Consider the following 15,737-nt stretch of genomic DNA (forward strand, 5'->3'; position numbering starts at 1 on the left):
TTTTTGTAATATATATCCATTAGCAAAAACAGCTTCTAATAAAAACTATAGTTGTTTCAAAAGTGTATTTAAGTATGCACCGTGCACCAGCATTTTAAACACTGCACTTGCTCAGAGAGTCTAAGGTACTTGTAGCATCTGGTAATGACTCAATTTGTTAATTGCCAACACAATACAATCCCATCTGGTGCTTTGAGCAGCTGTAGTATTTAAAATTGTGGTGCACTGAGAATATCTAGCTATGCTTCACATGCACGTGAAGAGAAAAATTTTAAAACTAAAATAGTGATAACTTTTACTAGAAGCATCTTTGCCTCTACATGTATATTACACATGTTTCTATTCAAAGATGTAATTCATCTATGTGCATTTAAATTTTGACCAGAATGTCCCTTTATACCTTAAAGGGACACTGAACTCAAATTTTTTATTTCGTGATTCAGATAGAGCATGCAATTTTAAGCAACTTTCTAATTTACTCCTATTATCAATTTTTCTTCGTTCTATTGCTATTTTTATTTGAAAAAGGCATCTAAGCTTTATTTTAGGCTCAGACCTCTGGACAGCACTTTTTTATTGGTGAATGAATTTATCCACCAATTAGCAAGGACAACCCAGGTTGTTCACCAAAAATGGGCCGGGATCTAAACTTACATTCTTGCATTTCAAATAAAGATACCAAGAGAATGAAGACAATTTGTTAATAGGAGTAAATTAGAAAGTTGCATAACATTTCATGCTCTATCTGAATCACAAAAGAAAAAAATATGGGTTCAGTGTCCCTTTAAGTTTCAGATAGGTGTTGGAGGGGTTGTTTAGAAAAGGGGGATTTGCTTCACATCTGGTGGGGTGGTGGGAGGATCCAGGAATTCTGGGAAATTATTATGGTTAACATTAATAAGATGTTGTCTAGCCAACTGCAATAAAAGCCAAATATTTATCTATATAATTTGCTGGAGGAGCTCAATTAAACGTGGGGTCTCATTAACGCAGCTAAAAAAATTAATTGCCATGAGTTAGAAAACTATTAACTTTCCCACTGATAAGACTTGGCAAAATAGGGTGCATAAATGTTTACTTCTAGTGAGGTATTACTATTTTAAGCCTGGAAAATCAGAAATTTATTAAGCAATGATGTTTTATTGGGAATCCTACTTTGGACAAAACTAAGTATACTACTGTTGAGGTTTCCCTCCCATGCTACCCACAAAATATATTGTAAAGGAGTAAGGACGTAGTTAGAGGAGGCTGTAGGACTGTAATGAGAGGATATTACATTTCTAACGGCTAGATTACGATTCTTGCGTTAGCCTTAAAAAACAGCGTTAAGGGTTCCTAATGCTGCTTTTTAACACCCGCTGGTATTACGAGTCAGGCAGGAGAGGGTCTACTGTCACTTTTTTTCCGCGATTTTAGCATACCGCAAATCCCCTTATGTCAATTGCGTATCCTATCTTTTTAATGGGATTTTCCTAACGCCGGTATTACGATCGCCTGAAAAAGTGAGCGGTAGACCCTCTCTTGTCAAGACTCCTACCGCATTTAAAAGTCAGTAGTTAAGAGATTTATGGGCTAACGCTGGAACATAAAGCTCTTAACTAAAGTGCTAAAAAGTACACTAACACCCATAAACTACCTATTAACCCCTAAACCGAGCCCCCCCACATCGCAAACACTTAACTAAAATGTTTAACCCCTAATCTGCCGACCGGATATCGCCGCCACTTTAATAAATTTATTAACCCCTAAACCGCAGCACTCCCACCTTGCAAACACTAGTTAAATTTTATTAACCCCTAATCTGCCGTCCCTAACATCACCGACACCTACCTACATTTATTAACCCCTAATCTGCCACCCCCAACGTCGCCGCTACTATATTAAATTTATTAACCCCTAAACCTAAGTCTAACCCTAACCCTAATACCCCCTAACTTATATATAATTTAAATAAAACAAAATAAATTTACTACTATTAAATAAATTAATCCTATTTAAAACTAAATACTTACCTATAAAATAAACCCTAAGATAGCTACAATATAACTAATAGTTACATTGTAGCTATCTTAGGATTTATATTTATTTTACGGGCAACTTTGTATTTATTTTAACTAGGTACAATAGTTATTAAATAGTTATTAACTATTTAATAACTTCCTAGTTAAAATAAGTACAAATTTACTTGTAAAATAAATCCTAACCTAAATTACAATTTCACCTAACACTACACTATAATTAAACTAATTACCTAAACTACCTACAATTAATTACAATTAAATTAAATAAACTAAATTACGAGAAAAAAAACACACTAAATTACAGACAATAAAAAAAGAATTACAAGAATTTTAAACTAATTACACCTAATCTAATCCCCCTAATAAAATAAAAAGCCCCCCAAAATAATAAAATTCCCTACCCTATACTAAATTACAAATAGCCCTTAAAAGGCATTGCCCCAAAGTAATCTGCTCTTTTACTTGTAAAAAAAGAAATACAATACCCACCCAACATTAAAACCCACCATCCACACACCCAACCCTACTCTAAAACCCACCCAATCCCACCTTAAAAAAACCCTAAAATTATCCCCTTGAAGATCACCCTACCTTGAGACGTCTTCACCCAGCCGGGCACAAGTGGTCCTCCAGAGGGGCAGAAGTCTTCATCCAATCCGGGCAGAAGAGGTCCTCAAAGCGGCAGAAGTCTTCATCCAGGCGGAATCTTCTATCTTCATCCTTCCGGAACGGAGTAGGTAAATCTTCAAGACATCCGACGCAGAGCATCCTCTTCATCTGACGGCCGACAACGATTGCATCAGCCAATATGATTTTTCCTACCTTAATTCTGATTGGCTGATAGGATTCTATCAGCCAATCGGAATTCAAGGGATGCCATCTTGGATGAAGTCACTTAAAGGACCAGTCATTCAGTAGTCGGCCGTCGGATGTCTTGAAGATGGACCTGCTCCGCTCCGGAAGGATGAAGATAGAAGATGCCGCCTGGATGAAGACTTCTGCCGCTTGGAGGACCTCTTCTGCCCGGATCGGATGAAGACTTCTGCCCCTCTGGAGGTCCACTTGTGCCCGGCTGGGTGAAGACGTCTCAAGGTAGGGTGATCTTCAAGGGGGTAGTGTTAAGTTTTTTTAAGGGTGTATTGGGTGGGTTTTAGAGTAGGGTTGGGTGTGTGGGTGGTGGGTTTTAATGTTGGGGGGGGACATTGTTTGTTTTTTTTACAGGTGAAAGAGCTGATTACTTTGGGGCAATGCCCCGCAAAAGGCCCTTTTAAGGGCCATTTGTAATTTAGTATAGGGTAGGGAAGTTTATTATTTTGGGGGGCTTTTTTATTTTATTAGGGGGATTAGATTAGGTGTAATTAGTTTAAACTTCTTGTAATTCTTTTTTTAATTTCTGTAATGTAGTGTTTGTTTTATTTCGTAATTTAGTTTATTTAATTTAATTTTAATTAATTGTAGTTAGTTTAGGTAATTAATTTAATGATTGTGTAGCATTAGGTGTAATTGTAATTTAGGTAAGGATTTATTTTACAGGTAAATTTGTACTTATTTTAACTAGGACGTTATTAAATAGTTAATAACTATTTAATAACTATTGTACCTAGTTAAAATAAATACAAAGTTGCCTGTAAAATAAATATAAATCCTAAGCTAGCTACAATGTAACTATTAGTTATATTGTAGCTATCTTAGGGTTTATTTTATCAGTAAGTATTTAGTTTAAAATAGGATTCATTTATTTAATTATGTTAAATTTATTTTGTTTAATTTAAATTATATTTAAGTTAGGGGGGACAGACTTAGGGTTAGACTTTAGGGGTTTAGGGGTTAATAAATGTAATATAGTAGCGGCGACGTTGGGCTCGGAAGATTAGGGGTTAATAAATTTAATATAGTTGTGGCGATGTTGGGGGGCAGATTAGGGGTTAATAAATATAATGTAGGTGTCGGCGATGTTGGGGGCAGTAGATTAGGGGTTAATAAGCATAATGTAGGTGGCGGCGGTGTCCGGAGCGGCAGATTAGGGGGTCAATAATATAATGTAGCGATAGCGGGGGCGGCAGATTAGGGGTTAATAAGTGTAAGATTAGGGGTGTTTAGACTCGGGGTTCATGTTAGGGTGTTAGGTGTAAACATAAATTTTATTTCCCCATAGGAAACAATGGGGCTGCGTTAGAAGCTGAACGCTGCTTTTTTGCAGGTGTTAGGTTTTTTTTTCAGCCAACTCAGCCCCATTGTTTCCTATGGGGAAATCGTGCACAAGCACGTTTTGCCAGCTTACCGCTACCGTAAGCAACGCTGGTATTGAGGTGAGATGTGGAGCTAAATTTTGCTCAATGCTCACTTTTCTGAGGCTAACACCGGCTTGCAGAAAACTCGTAATACCAGCATTGGCTTAAGCAGTGGCGGCTGGTGACTTTTGAAGATGGGGGAGCACTAGCCCCGCCCCCTCAGATGGCTCCGCCCATTTTAATGTGTGTGTGTGTGTATATATATATATATATATATATATATATATATATATACACACACATACACAGTAGTATATATAAAATATATATATATATATATATATATATATATACACACACACATACACAGTATATATATGTACATACATATAATATAATGAGTGTAAACTATACAATATAATTACTAGTGACTCTTATATTAAGGGAGAGGGCTGAAGAAGCATAGAGACAGAACAGGGAGGACAGCACAGATCTAATGATATTTCTACTCACCATTAATGTAGGGGTATGTAGTTTGCTTAGTAAGTTACAGTGCTAAACTTTATTCATTAAATGAACAGTATAATGCAACAAATGTCATGCTCTAGTTGGTTTAGCACATGCCATTTTCTGTTTAACCCCATTGTGCAAGGCTGGCAGCTCCTGAATAGGTTTTTACCTGTGCCTGTTGTCAATATCTACAGCCCATAGTTACAATTCTAGCTCTCTCTCTTACATTTCTGGATTCTTTACATGCATCACAATATAACAGGAATTGATACCAACAGCAAAGCACTCTACTTGCCATTAAAAAAATTAGACTGTGTGCCAATCTTGGCACGTGTGCAGTAGATTACCAATTCCTGTTATATTGTGATGCATGTAAAGAATGAAGAAATGTAAGAGCCAGAGCTAGAATTTTAAGCCATGCCTGTAGATCTCTGTGTGCAACCAGCCTCCCCGTGTCAGTGAGGTGTATTCTCACAAGATCCCGCAATCGTGTTTGTCTATGTGTGTGCCAGGTCCGCCCCCTCCCTATCCTCCAGTGCTTCGCTTGTTAGCGGGAGCATGCTGACTTCATGCCGGGACAGCCAGTGCCCTGTGAGACTTCCACCCTGCCAGACCGATTGCGTTTGACCCAGAGGAGTTCTTTGATGCGCCCCAGGATGTTAACCTGTCCTGAATGTCTATCTTTTTTAAACGCTTTTTCTAACTGTAATGCTGCCCTTTGTGACATGCTTTAATATAGCACTTGTCACTTTCTGGCTGCCTGGAATCGTTACAGTTAGAAAAAGTGCTTTAAAAGATAGACATTCAGGACAGGTTAACATCCTGGGGTGCATCAAAAAACTCCTCTGTGTCAAACGCCATTGGTCTGGCTGGGTGGAAGTCTCACAGGGCACTGGCTGTCCCGGCATGAAGTCAGCATGCTCCCGCTAACAAGCAAAGCACTGGAGGATAGGGAGGGGCGGACCCGGCACACACATAGACAAACATGACCGCCGGGGTTGCGAGAGTACTTCTCACTGACAGGGGGAGGCTGGTTGCACACAGGGAGTTGATACACATTGGATAATATGTCCCCTGCTCACTCGCAGCCGCGCTAAATAACAATAATACAAAAAAACAAAATGTAAGCCCTGCTGTGGTCTGCTTGCCCGCAGTAGGGCTAAATGTAAAAAAAAAACCACATGCCCGGTGTACAAAACTACATGTCCCGGGCGTCAGGAATTGCGCATCCCTGCGTATATCAACTCCGTCTCCATGTATTTAATATAAGACTTAGTTACAAAGTTCAGCAAATTGGAGATAAAACACCTAACTGTACGCAATGACTCACCGTAGTGATAATCCTGATCCATCAGGACATGCAGCACTCGCCGCGATCGTAACAAAACCCACCAGTGTCACCCGGTAGGGGCCACACCCCCCTAGTGACGCTACTGCCTCCACACACACAGCTCTTAGTGTGCTAGTGTCACGTGACAGCTGGCTCTCGCACACTAAGAGCTGTACGGTTATGAGACCTATGGGCTGGCCTGTAGGTGGCGCTGCTGTCAATGCAGCTTTAAAGTGGAAAGAGCTTTTGCCTATATTTCTAGCTATCGCACTGCACATCATGTGCGATAGATAGAAATATTAGGCAAATGCCCATTCCACTTTCAGCCTAAATAAGGCAATTTTAATGTTTTTACTTGTAACTGCAGTGGAGCCTGGAGTATTTCAGGAGTATTTTTAAATTTAATCAGCAAAAAAGTTTAAAAATGTATTTATTTATTTTATTTCTCACTTTTTTTTTTTTTGCTCATCAGGGGTCAGGGGGCATCAGGGGTTGGGTCAGGCCCAGGGGGTTCACGTGCTCAAGTGCTCCTATAGAGGAGCCTCCACTGGGCTTAAGTGAGCGGTAAGAAAAAAGGAGCGTTAGCACCGCACAGCCTTACCGACAAAACCTCGTAATCTGGCCTTAAGACTTCTAAATACAAGATGGCAGATCTTTTAATATTCGTCTTTGAGCATTGCTATAGTGTATACGGTTGTTTACACTGTGCAAGTTTATCTTACAATGTTTTTGTTTTGATTATCATGTTACGTTTACTACTTAAATTCTGTTCTCAAATACATTTACTAAAAAATGTAAAGTTCTGAGACCACTAACACCATGTTAGCAGAATTTTTTTAAGTTAAATTTCATTAGATGACGATTCACTTTTTCCTAGCTTCCAGACATGCACATGGACTAGTATGATTTGGAATATTGGGTATTGTCATTTTCCTGTAAATCTGATGTATTGAAAGGATATCCAGTGTTCTGTCTGTGAACATTCAATACAAACGTTTTTTTTTTGTTTTTTTTAAAGTACAGCTTGGCTTCGTAATGTTACTGTGCACAGACACCAATAAAATACCGGAAGACATCAGACTAAAATGCACTAGTCCAAAAGGTCCAACAAGTTATTACTGTTGAAGAGCTATATAGGGGGATACCACGTGTACATTATGGTCTAAGTTTTTATTTCTTTACGAGTGAGAATACAAAAGATGATAAATCCAAAACAAAGAATTGTCTAAATCCTGGGTCATATCCTAGGTAATATTTACCAAATGAGACCCTGCTCCAGAGATGTATTGGACAGACACTGAACACTTCCACTCTTACCACCTTAAATATATCTCTCCTTTAAATTTAGAGTGCAGGGAGTTTGGCTTCCTCAGGAGCCGAGGTTACCAATCAATATTTTATTAACAATCTTTAGGTTCTTTCAGAGCTGACCTATTATGAAAAAAGAATCTTAACAGTTTTCAAACTGACAATGTCAATGCTGTAACATATCAATCATTAAGGGGGATCATGTAGTTTCTTAGCAATGAAGGAAGTCTTAAAAGTTTTCAGTGGGACACAGGAACATTTCTGTACATTTTTCTGTATGTCACATCACAGGAGTGAACTACAGTGAAGCAGATTGGTAATCTCTTCATCCAGATGAATGGTCTCCTTCATCAAGTTGTTTACAACTAGATTATGAAACAGTTGGGTTTACCAGAGATAGACCTGATGGCTTCTGTTCCAAGAGTCTTAGCTTAGATTGTATTAGAGCATTCTTTGGTAATTTTGATTGCTCCAGCCAGTCTCCACACAACTTAGTTTGAGAATCTGATTCTGATGTTTGGCTTTCTCCATGGTCTTCCACTTTGGCGTGACTTACTGTCTCTAGGTCACTTTTATTAAGATCTCGACTTTCTCACTTTGAAGGCTTAGAGATTGAATGCCTAATTTTAAAACAGAGAGGTTTCTCTGATGCTGTGGTGGACACCTCATTTCAGGCCAGAAAGCCTATTTTAAGATTTGGAAACATTTTTTTCTCCTAGTGAGAAAAACAAGGTTTTTAGATAAAGGCTTCTCTGCTAGCTTTTTAACAAGTCATATTTCAGCTTTTTCTGTTTTATGCAACACTTCCTGGCTTTTCAAGAGAGAGGCTTATATTGAACAAATTAGCAAGGCTGTACGTGGTTTTTCTTATATACGTTTTTCTCTTCTGAGAATGTTTATGGTAGTAAAGTCTTCCAGTGTCTAGTACTTAAGTGCTTGTTTTAAAAATGTTTTAATCCTGCCCAGTTACTCGTGGATTCCACATTTTGGGTATTAGTTCCCAGGAGTAAGGGCTTGTGGACTCTTACCATCTTTATTTTTTGTTCTGGCAGCAGTTGTAGTTTGCACTTTTTTTTCCCTGCTTTGTCATTTTTGTTCCTTTCTACTTCTCCTTTCTTGGCTATCCTTCATACTTTAAGTACTCTTAAAGTTTTGGTAATCTTTGAATCTTTGCCTCCACCAAGTGGTCAGGAGTTGGATCCCAGGAGTAAAGGCTTGTGGACTCTCCTAACATGAAAGAAATTAATTTATCAGGTAAGCATACATTTAGTTTTTCTATTAAAAAACATAATTTATGTAAGAACTTACCTGATAAATTCATTTCTTTCATATTAGCAAGAGTCCATGAGCTAGTGACGTATGGGATATACATTCCTACCAGGAGGGGCAAAGTTTCCCAAACCTCAAAATGCCTATAAATACACCCCTCACCACACCCACAAATCAGTTTAACGTATAGCCAAGAAGTGGGGTGATAAGAAAAAAAGTGTGAAAGCATAAAAAATAAGGAATTGGAATAATTGTGCTCAAAACCACCACAAAAAAGGGTGGGCCTCATGGACTCTTGCTAATATGAAAGAAATGAATTTATCAGGTAAGTTCTTACATAAATTATGTTTTCTTTCATGTAATTAGCAAGAGTCCATGAGCTAGTGACGTATGGGATAATGACTACCCAAGATGTGGATCTTCCACGCAAGAGTCACTAGAGAGGGAGGGATAAAATAAAGACAGCCAATTCCGCTGAAAATAATCCACACCCAAAATAAAGTTTAAATCTTATAATGAAAAAAACTGAAATTATAAGCAGAAGAATCAAACTGAAACAGCTGCCTGAAGTACTTTTCTACCAAAAACTGCTTCAGAAGAAGAAAACACATCAAAATGGTAGAATTTAGTAAAAGTATGCAAAGAAGACCAAGTTGCTGCTTTGCAAATCTGATCAACCGAAGCTTCATTCCTAAATGCCCAGGAAGTAGAAACTGACCTAGTAGAATGAGCTGTAATCCGTTGAGGCAGAGTTTTACCAGACTCGACATAAGCATGATGAATTAAAGATTTCAACCAAGATGCCAAAGAAATGGCAGAAGCCTTCTGACCTTTCCTAGAACCGGAAAAGATAACAAATAGACTAGAAGTCTTTCGGAAATTTTTAGTAGCTTCAACATAATATTTCAAGGCTCTAACTACATCCAAAGAATGCAATGATCTCTCCTTAGAATTCTTAGGATTAGGACATAATGAAGGAACCACAATTTCTCTACTAATGTTGTTAGAATTCACAACCTTAGGTAAAAATTGAAAAGAAGTTCGCAACACCGCCTTATCCTGATGAAAAATCAGAAAAGGAGACTCACAAGAAAGAGCAGATAATTCAGAAACTCTTCTAGCAGAAGAGATGGCCAAAAGAAACAAAACTTTCCAAGAAAGTAATTTAATGTCTAATGAATGCATAGGTTCAAACGGAGGAGCTTGAAGAGCCCCCAGAACCAAATTCAAACTCCAAGGAGGAGAAATTGACTTAATGACAGGTTTTATACGAACCAAAGCTTGTACAAAACAATGAATATCAGGAAAATTAGCAATCTTTCTATGAAAAAGAACAGAAAGAGCAGAGATTTGTCCTTTCAAGGAACTTGCAGACAAACCTTTATCCAAACCATCCTGAAGAAACTGTAAAATTCTCGGAATTCTAAAAGAATGCCAGGAAAAGTGATGAGAAAGACACCAAGAAATGTAAGTCTTCCAGACTCTATAATATATCTTCCTAGATACAGATTTACGAGCCTGTAACATAGTATTAATCACAGAGTCAGAGAAACCTCTTTGACTAAGAATCAAGCGTTCAATCTCCATACCTTTAAATTTAAGGATTTGAGATCCTGATGGAAAAAAGGACCTTGCGACAGAAGGTCTGGTCTTAACGGAAGAGTCCACGGTTGGCAAGAGGCCATCCGGACAAGATCCGCATACCAAAACCTGTGAGGCCATGCTGGAGCCACCAGCAGAACAAACGAGCATTCCTTCAGAATCTTGGAGATTACTCTTGGAAGAAGAACTAGAGGCGGAAAGATATAGGCAGGATGATACTTCCAAGGAAGTGACAATGCATCCACTGCTTCCGCTTGAGGATCCCTGGATCTGGACAGATACCTGGGAAGTTTCTTGTTTAGATGGGAAGCCATCAGATCTATTTCTGGAAGTCCCCACATTTGAACAATCTGAAGAAATACCTCTGGGTGAAGAGACCATTCGCCCAAATGTAACGTTTGGCGACTGAGATAATCCGCTTCCCAATTGTCTATACCTGAGATATGAACCGCAGAAACTAGACAGGAGCTGGATTCCGCCCATACCAGTATTCGAGATACTTCTTTCATAGCCAGAGGACTGTGAGTCCCTCCTTGATGATTGATGTATGCCACAGTTTTGACATTGTCTGTCTGAAAACAAATGAACGATTCTCTCTTTAGAAGAGGCCATGACTGAAGAGCTCTGAAAATTGCACGGAGTTCCAAAAACATAATTTATGTAAGAACTTACCTGATAAATTCATTTCTTTCATATTAGCAAGAGTCCATGAGCTAGTGACGTATGGGATATACATTCCTACCAGGAGGGGCAAAGTTTCCCAAACCTCAAAATGCCTATAAATACACCCCTCACCACACCCACAATTCAGTTTAACGAATAGCCAAGAAGTGGGGTGATAAAAAAGTGCGAAAGCATATAAAATAAGGAATTGGAATAATTGTGCTTTATACAAAAATCATAACCACCACAAAAAAAGGGCGGGCCTCATGGACTCTTGCTAATATGAAAGAAATTAATTTATCAGGTAAGTTCTTACATAAATTATGTTTTCTTTCATGTAATTAGCAAGAGTCCATGAGCTAGTGACGTATGGGATAATGATTACCCAAGATGTGGATCTTTCCACACAAGAGTCACTAGAGAGGGAGGGATAAAATAAAGACAGCCAATTCCTGCTGAAAATAATCCACACCCAAAATAAAGTTTAATGAAAAACATAATCAGAAGATTCAGACTGAAACCGCTGCCTGAAGTACTTTTCTACCAAAAACTGCTTCAGAAGAAGAAAATACATCAAAATTGTAGAATTTAGTAAAAGTATGCAAAGAGGACCAAGTTGCTGCTTTGCAAATCTGATCAACCGAAGCTTCATTCCTAAACGCCCAGGAAGTAGAAACTGACCTGGTAGAATGAGCTGTAATCCTCTGAGGCGGAGTTTTACCCGACTCAACATAGGCAAGATGAATTAAAGATTTCAACCAACATGCCAAAGAAATGGCAGAAGCTTTCTGGCCTTTTCTAGAACCGGAAAAGATAACAAATAGACTAGAAGTCTTTCGGAAAGACTTAGTAGCTTCAACATAATATTTCAAAGCTCTAAAAACATCCAAAGAATGCAATGATTTCTCCTTAGAATTCTTAGGATTAGGACATAATGAAGGAACCACAATTTCTCTACTAATGTTGTTGGAATTCACAACTTTAGGTAAAAATTCAAAAGAAGTTCGCAACACCGCCTTATCCTGATGAAAAATCAGAAAAGGAGACTCACAAGAAAGAGCAGATAATTCAGAAACTCTTCTGGCAGAAGAGATGGCCAAAAGGAACAAAACTTTCCAAGAAAGTAATTTAATGTCCAATGAATGCATAGGTTCAAAGGGAGGAGCTTGAAGAGCTCCCAGAACCAAATTCAAACTCCAAGGAGGAGAAATTGACTTAATGACAGGTTTTATACGAACCAAAGCTTGTACAAAACAATGAATATCAGGAAGAATAGCAATCTTTCTGTGAAAAAGAACAGAAAGAGCAGAGATTTGTCCTTTCAAGGAACTTGCAGACAAACCCTTATCTAAACCATCCTGAAGAAACTGTAAAATTCTCGGTATTCTAAAAGAATGCCAAGAAAAATGATGAGAAAGACACCAAGAAATATAAGTCTTCCAGACTCTATAATATATCTCTCTAGATACAGATTTACGAGCCTGTAACATAGTATTAATCACAGAGTCAGAGAAACCTCTTTGACAAAGAATCAATATCTCCATACCTTTAAATTTAAGGATTTCAGATCCTGATGGAAAAAAGGACCTTGTGACAGAAGGTCTGGACTTAACGGAAGAGTCCACGGTTGGCAAGAGGCCATCCGGACAAGATCCGCATACCAAAACCTGTGAGGCCATGCCGGAGCTACCAGCAGAACAAACGAGCATTCCTTCAGAATCTTGGAGATTACTCTTGGAAGAAGAACTAGAGGCGGAAAGATATAGGCAGGATGATACTTCCAAGGAAGTGATAATGCATCCACTGTCTCCGCCTGAGGATCCCGGGATCTGGACAGATATCTGGGAAGTTTCTTGTTTAGATGAGACGCCATCAGATCTATTTCTGGAAGTTCCCACATTTAAACAATCTGAAGAAATACCTCTGGGTGAAGAGACCATTCGCCCGGATGCAACGTTTGGCGACTGAGATAATCCGCTTCCCAATTGTCTACACCTGGGATATGAACCGCAGAGATTAGACAGGAGCTGGATTCCGCCCAAACCAAAATTCGAGATACTTCTTTCATAGCCAGAGGACTGTGAGTCCCTCCTTGATGATTGATGTATGCCACAGTTGTGACATTTTCTGTCTGAAAACAAATGAACGATTCTCTCTTCAGAAGAGGCCAAAACTGAAGAGCTCTGAAAATTGCACGGAGTTCCAAAATATTGATCGGTAATCTCACCTCCTGAGATTCCCAAACTCCTTGTGCTGTCAGAGATCCCCACACAGCTCCCCAACCTGTGAGACTTGCATCTGTTGAAATTACAGTCCAGGTCGGAAGCACAAAAGAAGCCCCCTGAATTAAACGATGGTGATCTGTCCACCACGTTAGAGAGTGTCGAACAATCGGTTTTAAAGATATTAATTGAGATATCTTTGTGTAATCCTTGCACCATTGATTCAGCATACAGAGCTGAAGAGGTCGCATGTGAAAACGAGCAAAGGGGATCGCGTCCGATGCAGCAGTCATAAGACCTAGAATTTCCATGCATAAGGCTACCGAAGGGAATGATTGTGACTGAAGGTTTCGACAAGCTGAAATCAATTTTAGACGTCTCTTGTCTGTTAAAGACAGAGTCATGGACACTGAATCTATCTGGAAACCCAGAAAGGTTACCCTTGTCTGAGGAATCAATGAACTTTTTGGTAAATTGATCCTCCAACCATGATCTTGAAGAAACAACACAAGTCGATTCGTATGAGATTCTGCTAAATGTAAAGACTGAGCAAGTACCAAGATATCGTCCAAATAAGGAAATACCACAATACCCTGTTCTCTGATTACAGACAGAAGGGCACCGAGAACCTTTGTAAAAATTCTTGGAGCTGTAGCTAGGCCAAACGGCAGAGCCACAAACTGGTAATGCTTGTCCAGAAAAGAGAATCTCAGGAACTGATAATGATCTGGATGAATCGGAATATGCAGATATGCATCCTGTAAATCTATTGTGGACATATAATGCCCTTGCTGAACAAAAGGCAAGATAGTCCTTACAGTTACCATCTTGAACGTTGGTATCCTTACATAACGATTCAATATTTTTAGATCCAGAACTGGTCTGAAGGAATTCTCCTTCTTTGGTACAATGAAGAGATTTGAATAAAACCCCATCCCCTGTTCCGGAACTGGAACTGGCATAATTACTCCAGCCAACTCTAGATCTGAAACACAATTCAGAAATGCTTGAGCTTTCACTGGATTTACTGGGACACAGGAAAGAAAAAATCTCTTTGCAGGAGGTCTCATCTTGAAACCAATTCTGTACCCTTCTGAAACAATGTTCTGAATCCAAAGATTGTGAACAGAATTGATCCAAATTTCTTTGAAAAAACGTAACCTGCCCCCTACCAGCTGAGCTGGAATGAGGGCCGCACCTTCATGAGGACTTAGAAGCAGGCTTTGCCTTTCTAGCAGGCTTGGATTTATTCCAGACTGGAGATGGTTTCCAAACTGAAACTGCTCCTGAGGATGAAGGATTAGGCTTTTGTTCTTTGTTGAAACGAAAGGAACGAAAACGATTATTAGCCCTGTTTTTACCTTTAGATTTTTTATCCTGTGGTAAAAAAGTTCCTTTCCCACCAGTAACAGTTGAGATAATAGAATCCAACTGAGAACCAAATAATTTGTTCCCCTGCAAAGAAATGGAAAGTAGAGTTGATTTAGAAGCCATATCAGCATTCCAAGTCTTAAGCCATAAAGCTCTTCTAGCTAAAATAGCTAGAGACATAAACCTGACATCAACTCTGATAATATCAAAAATGGCATCACAGATAAAATTATTAGCATGCTGAAGAAGAATAATAATATCATGAGAATCATGATCTGTTACTTGTTGCGCTAAAGTTTCCAACCAAAAAGTTGAAGCTGCAGCAACATCAGCCAAAGATATAGCAGGTCTAAGAAGATTACCTGAACACAGATAAACTTTTCTTAGAAAGGATTCAATTTTCCTATCTAAAGGATCCTTAAACGAAGTACCATCTGACGTAGGAATAGTAGTACGTTTAGCAAGGGTAGAAATAGCCCAATCAACTTTAGGGATTTTGTCCCAAAATTCTAATCTGTCAGACGGCAAAGGATATAATTGCTTAAAACGTTTAGAAGGAGTAAATGAATTACCCAATTTATCCCATTCTTTGGAAATTACTGCAGAAATAGCATTAGGAACAGGAAAAACTTCTGGAATAACCACAGGAGATTTAAATACCTTATCCAAACGTTTAGAATTAGTATCAAGAGGACCAGAATCCTCTATTTCTAAAGCAATTAGTACTTCTTTAAGTAAAGAACGAATAAATTCCATTTTAAATAAATATGAAGATTTATCAGCATCAATCTCTGAGACAGAATCCTCTGAACCAGAAGAGTCATCAGAATCAGAATGATGATGTTCATTTAAAAATTCATCTGTAGGGAGAGAAGTTTTAAAAGATTTTTTACGTTTACTAGAAGGAGAAATAACAGACATAGAGTTCTTTATGGATTCAGAAACAAAATCTCTTATGTTATCAGGAACATTCTGCACCTTAGATGTTGAAGGAACTGCAACAGACAATGGTACTTTACTAAAGGAAATATTATCTGCATTAACAAGTTTGTCATGACAATTAATACAAACAACAGCCGGAGGAATAGCTACCAAAAGTTTACAGCAGATACACTTAGCTTTGGTAGATCCAGCACTAGACAGCGATTTTCCTGTAGTATCTTCTGACTCAGATGCAACGTGAGACATCTTGCAATATGTAAGAGAAAAA

General features: G+C 38.5%; 1 protein-coding gene across 1 annotated transcript in view; it reads right to left on the reverse strand.

The window, feature by feature from the left end:
- Positions 1–15,737, reverse strand: part of WDPCP (WD repeat containing planar cell polarity effector) — a 1,247,576-nt gene that overhangs the window by 828,562 nt on the left and 403,277 nt on the right. The window lies entirely within an intron of this gene.

This window comes from Bombina bombina, chromosome 4, assembly GCF_027579735.1.
Source record: "Bombina bombina isolate aBomBom1 chromosome 4, aBomBom1.pri, whole genome shotgun sequence".
Lineage (NCBI taxonomy): Eukaryota > Metazoa > Chordata > Amphibia > Anura > Bombinatoridae > Bombina > Bombina bombina.